The following is a 6,629-nucleotide window of genomic DNA, read 5'->3' on the forward strand; positions in this document are numbered from 1 at the left end:
GAAACGACGAGGCCCTGTAAGAGGCATGTTAGATAGTACCTTTAATACACAGGTATATTTACAAGAAATCATATAATTCGCACAATAAACACAGTGTTTATTACAATCAAGGAAGTGCCCCCACCTCAAATGGCTTTCTCCTTGGCCAACTGCAAAATTCCTGACCGTAGGGCTCAAAAGCAACGTGTTTAAATATTTCATTATATAGGCTAATGTGTATACACTGTTTAATTATATTATAGAAATTTACAAATTGCTGTAAAGATCGGCCAGTTCACACGCTGCGAAGTCGCAACGGTCTCCAGTTCAAGGCCGACTGGATCCCTTGTGGACTCTGGCGCAAACCTGGAGGAATACGTTGACGTAACACGGCTAACACCTTTACCGTTGTTCTCCTTTAACGCCATATTTTCAGCGAACCTTTTGGCCCAATTAGTCTTGAATTAGTATTACTTTTTAAGAAGGATGCGGCTTCAAGGATGGCAAAAAAACCTAAGGTGACGTGTGTAAGAGAAAGGAAACAAACACTGGGCAAAACAATCACGGGGCTGAAAGTACTAAGAGCTACTACAGGGATCATAAAACTCATGTCAGTTTGAGGTCACTTATATGTCAACTTCATGTCAAAGTCACGTCAATGTATGTCCAAGGGTTTGCAGGATAGAGACATTTTAATTTTTCAGGGGTATTAGAAACTCAATTTTTCAAAGGCATATATCTCGCGATCTGTAGGAATCTGAGTGACAAACCTTATGCCACTTTGAGGTAACGTGTATGTGATCGTCATGTCAGAGGCACGTCAATGTAAGTCCAAGGGTTTGGAGGATTCAGAACTTTTAATTTTTCGATGTTATTCGAAAGTCAATTTTTCAAAGGCAAATATCTCCCGATCTGTAGGAATCTGAGAGATAAAACTAATGCCAGTTTGAGGTCACGTATATGTCAACTTCATGTCTGAGTCACGGCAATGTATGTCCAAGGGTTTGCAGGATAGAGACATTTTAATTTTTCTAGGTTATTTGAAAGTCAATTTTTCAAAGGCATATATCTCGCGATCTGTAGGAATCTGAGAGACAAAACTCATGGCAGTATGAAGTGACGTACATGTCAACGGCATGTCTGAGTCACGTCAATGTATGTCCAAGGGTTTGCAGGATAGAGACATTTTAATTTTTCAAGGTTATTCGAAAGTCAATTATTCAAAGGCACATATCTCCCGATCTGTAGGAATCTGAGAGATAAAACTTATGTCACTTTGAGCCAACGTATATGTCATCGTCATGTTACAGTCAAGTCAATGTAAGTTCAAGGGTTTGGAGGATAGTGACATTTTAATTTTTCAGAGGTTTACGAAACTCAATTTTTCAAAGGCATATATCTCGCGATCTGTAGGAATCTGAGAGACACAACCCATGTCAGTATGAGGTCATGTATATGTCAACTTCATGTCTGAGTCACGACAATGTAAGTCCAAATGTTTTAAAGGATAGAGACCTTTTAATTTTTCAAGGGTATTCGAAACTCAATTTTTCGGAACCTGAGAGACAAAACTCATGTCAGTTTCAGGTCACGTATATGTCATCGTCATGTCAGAGTCACGTCAATGTAAGTACAAGGTTTTGCAGGATAGAGACCTTTAAATTCTTCAGGGGTATTCGAAAGAGAATTATTCAAAGGCATATATCTCACGATCTGTAGGAATCTGAGAGACAGAACTCATGTCAGTTTAAGGTAACGTATACGTCATCGTCATGTCAGAGTAACGTCAATGTAAGTACAAGGTTTTGCCGGATAGAGACCATGTGTCGGACAGTTTCACTTGCAGTGGTCAAATGAACATTAGTTTTTTCGTAACAGACCCTTTTATACTTATCTGATACAAAAGAAATTTTGTGATCTTGTTTCAGTTCAAAAGTTCCCAAAGCAAACTCATGATTTAAATTTGGTTTTAATGCACGTTTACAATAGATCACAGTTGGGCCATGTTACATTTTGTGGCGACTTCAGTGTATACAAAACCAGTTACTTGTATCAACTTAACTGACAACAGTCTATTATCCTTAACAAATTGCTTTACTGTAGTAATGACCTAGATATTTCATTCGAAATAAGGACATAACGTGTTAAAACCTTTCATCTTGCGTATCATGTCATTAAATATGATTTATAATTAGGATCACACACAAAATTAAATATTCAAAGTAAAATGTTTCGTAAACAAACTTCACAACTCTTCTTTAATGATGACAATGGACCCGCGAAAATCTCTCACTGCTTATGGAAGTCACAATCACACGCCACGTGTCAATTCCTGAGCCCCTATCGTAAACGCCAATACCGAACACATCCTACGGACACAACCTGCGACAAGCGACTGTGGAACTCCGCAGAACCAGCGAGCGACTGAGGGGAACGCGCATCGTACACAGAGACACCGCGCACAGTTACCGGAATGGTCTGAAGATGAATAGGTCTGCGATTTAAGAAGTTTCAAAACGTTGCCGTGTAGAAAGAATATTACACCTGAAGATGTCTGTCTTCTGGGTTGTTGCGCTGTGTAGTCTGGTAGATGTTAACCAACGTTTCGGAGGTCATACTGCCTCCATCATCAGGGCGATGATTCGTTGGTAAACATCTACCATATTACACGGCGCAACAACCCAGAAGACAGAAATCTTCATACTCATCGCTCTGATGATGGAGGCAGTATGACCTCTAAATCGTTGGATAACATCGACCAGACTACACAGCGCAACAACCCAGAAGACAGAAAACTTCATACTCACCGCTGTGAAAAGATCAAAACTTACAATATCACAACTGTCTTTATGGCATTTATCCAATCGAGATACGCTTTTCATTTCATCATAACATATTTTAATTTCATCCATCCCTCATTCTACCGATGTTCACTATTTCGCTAATCTTTTACGTGTATATGACCCACTAACTTATTTTATTCGAACTTGTTTGAGAATGGTCCCCACCACAGTTACATCATCCTACTCCACTTTCTTTACAGGCTGTTAAAAAAATGGTATTTAGAACACAAGACTGGCTCATTAATCGACGAATGAATAACGACCCCAAGGTCTGAAACTGGAGCTACAGAGTTTTAACAGCCAATAAAAAAGTACTTAATGACAAGGCAATCCAACGTAAAGGACAAGTTGTAACCTAAATCTTCACAGGCCTTTATGCGTGCGTGCGTGTGAAAATACGGTTAAAGTGCCGGAATCGAATTTTTTGTGTTTAATAATTTACAACTCACCATAACGAGCTCAAGGTACCCTCACATGCGCACGTCATATGACTGCACTGCGCAACGTCTGCGCAGGTGCCCCACTAACCTAACCTAACATAACCTAACCCAAACTAACCAAGACAGGGTAAACACGATCAGTGCAAAATTACTTTCTGCGCATGAATTTTGGAAAAAGCGAATGGATGCTCAGAAATTATTGAAATTTTCTATGGACGTCATGCCACAGGTAATTTAATAATATTTATACTCTATTATGCCTTATCGCTATTTATAAATTCACACGAAGGCATCAAAGTCGTGAGGTGGAGGATGCGCAAAGTCGGCCACGACCACTTACCAATAACGATATTACGTGCTCACATATTCCCCACATAACAAAAATAGTGCTTATATGCGTGTAATACATCATAACACGTCTAAAACCAAATAATGTCTCCACAAGAATTGTTTCTTGCAAAATTGTAGATATTGACGCAAATACGTAGCAGATTCATGCGTAACGATGACCTAATCAAACTCACCATAAATAAGTATCATGTAACGAAAGATTCGGAATAAACATATGTGAATGATAGTACGTCATTTATTAATATAAGTCGTCTCACTTAAACAACTGAATATATATCTCTGGTACATTATTTGCAGTGCTTGGTGGGAGCGGAATTCGGGGCGCACGTCATACTTGAGGTAACATAGAGATGTCCTATGTAAAATGTCAACAAAATATATCGAAAATATTACCTCACATTTACTCGAGGACACGACGTACAAACACAAAGATGCAGTCTACCGGAAAAATGCGGAACCAAAGATAAGACGTGCCATCTGTGAAGACCTCAATGGAAAGAAATCAGTAATTTCGAATGGCATCGAGGACCAATCAGAAGTCAGTCAGTACTGAATCTGTCTTGGAACAGTCGGCTAGTCCCGACTGAATAATCCCCATTAAACTACGGTTGGAATTATTTGATTTCGGTCGGTCAGTATCAACGTAACTTTGTCCTCTAGAAACAGAGTTCTTCAGGACCATTAATAAGATTAATTGCCACCGTTCAATCAGATATTAAAGAGTGCTACCTACAGTGAATCTCAGTGTAAGAATGTCTTATCGGTGACGTGTGAGAATAGAAAAAAGTGAAACACCAATCCAACATAACATGCAAGAATATGTGCGGTTCATCACATTTGAGACATACGGCTTCAGTGAAAGTACATTTGCATGCCATGTCTGCTCACTAAAGACGTTTCTACGAGTGAGTAACACGTAAATCATATACATATATCGCTTATCTGCAGAAGCTGGACCTATGTAATTTGAGAACCTTTATTCTTTATCACGATGAATGGGGTCACTAGTAATTACATGTAGTGTAATATAAAATTAAATAAATATTTTAATAAATTCTTCTTCGTGTGACGACATATATACTTCCACAATGAAATATTCAATAACATCCTATTTAAGTGATAAGTGATTGGTGTAAATGCAATTACTGAAAGAATGTGTCCAATATAACATCCTTGTAAAAAGTTTAAATTAGGTATAAAAGTGAAGGTCAGAGTATAATATTCTTTTTAAAGTGACGGAATCGAATTTTTGGGTGTTTAATAATTTACAACTGACCATAACGAGCTCAAGGTGCCCTCACATGCGCACGTCATATGACTGCCCTGCGCAACAACGTCTGCGCAGGTGCCCCACTAACCTAACCTAACAAAACCTAACCTAACCTAACCCAAACCAACCAAGACAGGGTAAACTCCATCAGTGCAAAATGCCTTCCTGCGCATGAATTTTCGAAAAAGCGAATGGATGCTCAGAAATTATTGAAATTTTGTATGGACGTCATGCCACAGGTAAGTTAATGATATTCATACTCTATTATGCCTTATCGCTATTCATAAATTCACACGAAGGCATCAAAGTCGTGAGGTGGAGGATGCGCAAAGTCGGCCACGACCACTTACCAATAACGATATTACGTGCTCAAATATTCAACATATAACACAAATAGTGCTTATATGCGTGTAATACATCATAACATGTCTAAAACTACGTAATTTCTCCACAAGAATTGTTTCTTGCAAAATATATGCAGTGTAGATGTTGACGCAAATACGTAGCAGATTCATGCGTAACGATGACCCAATCTAACTCACTATAAATAAGTATCATATAACGAAAGAATCGGAATAAACATATGTGAATGATAGTACGTCATTTATTAATATAAGTCGCCTCACTTAAACAACCGAATACAAATCTCTGGTACATTATTTGCAATGTTTGGTGGGCGCGGAATTCGGGGCGCACGTCATACTTGAGGTAACATAGAGATGTCCTATGACAAATGTCAACAAAATATATCGAAAATATTGCCTCACATTAGTCGAGGACACGACGTACAAACACAAAGACGCTGTCTACCGGAAAAATGCGCAACCAAAGATCAGTCGTGCCATCTGTGAAGACCTCAATGGAAAGAAATCAATACTTTCGAATGGCATCGAGGACCAATCAGAAGTCAGTCAGTACTGAATCTGTCTTGGAACAGTCGGCTAGTCCCGATTGAATAGTCCCCATTAAACTACGGTTGGAATTATTTGATTTCGGTCGGTCAGTATCAACGTAACTTTGTCCTCTAGAAACAGAGTTCTTCAGGACCATTAATAAGATTAATTGCCACCGTTCAATCAAATATTAAAGAGTGCTACCTACAGTGAATCTCAGTGTAAGAATGTCTTATCGGTGACGTGTGAGAATACAAACAAGTGAAACACCAATCCAACATAACATGCAAGAATATGTGCGGTTCATCACATTTGAGACATACGGCTTCAGTGAAAGTACATTTGCATGCCATGTCTGCTCACTAAAGACGTTTCTACGAGTGAGTAACACGTAAATCATATACATATATCGCTTATCTGCAGAAGCTGGACCTATGTAATTTGAGAACCTTTATTCTTTATCACGATGAATGGGGTCACTGTAGTAATTACATGTAGTGTAATATAAAATTAAATAAATATTTTAATAAATTCTTCTTCGTGTGACGACATATATACTTCCACAATGAAATATTCAATAACATCCTATTTAAGTGATAAGTGATTGGTGTAAATGCAATTACTGAAAGAATGTGTCCAATATAACATCCTTGTAAAAAGTTTAAGTTAGGTATAAAAGTGAAGCTCAGAGTATAATATTCTTTTTAAAGTGACGGAATCGAATTTTTGGGTGTTTAATAATTTACAACTGACCATAACGAGCTCAAGGTGCCCTCACATGCGCACGTCATATGACTGCACTGCGCAACAACGTCTGCGCAGGTGCCCCACTAACCTAACCTAACCTAACCTA

General features: G+C 38.5%; 1 protein-coding gene across 1 annotated transcript in view; it reads right to left on the reverse strand.

Moving 5' to 3' along the window:
• LOC110835936 (uncharacterized) overlaps positions 1–2,388 on the reverse strand; it is a 221,932-nt gene extending 219,544 nt beyond the window's left edge. Inside the window, exon 1 of the mRNA XM_087340734.1 lies at positions 2,090–2,388. The gene's annotated coding sequence lies outside the window, so the exon portion shown is untranslated. The remainder of the gene's footprint in view (positions 1–2,089) is intronic.
• Between the last annotated feature and the right edge of the window lie 4,241 nt (positions 2,389–6,629).

The sequence above is a fragment of the Zootermopsis nevadensis genome, unplaced genomic scaffold (genome assembly GCF_977971745.1).
Source record: "Zootermopsis nevadensis isolate Lab colony 2312 unplaced genomic scaffold, Znev_1.0 Znev_ptg000061l, whole genome shotgun sequence".
NCBI classification, from domain to species: Eukaryota; Metazoa; Arthropoda; class Insecta; order Blattodea; family Termopsidae; genus Zootermopsis; species Zootermopsis nevadensis.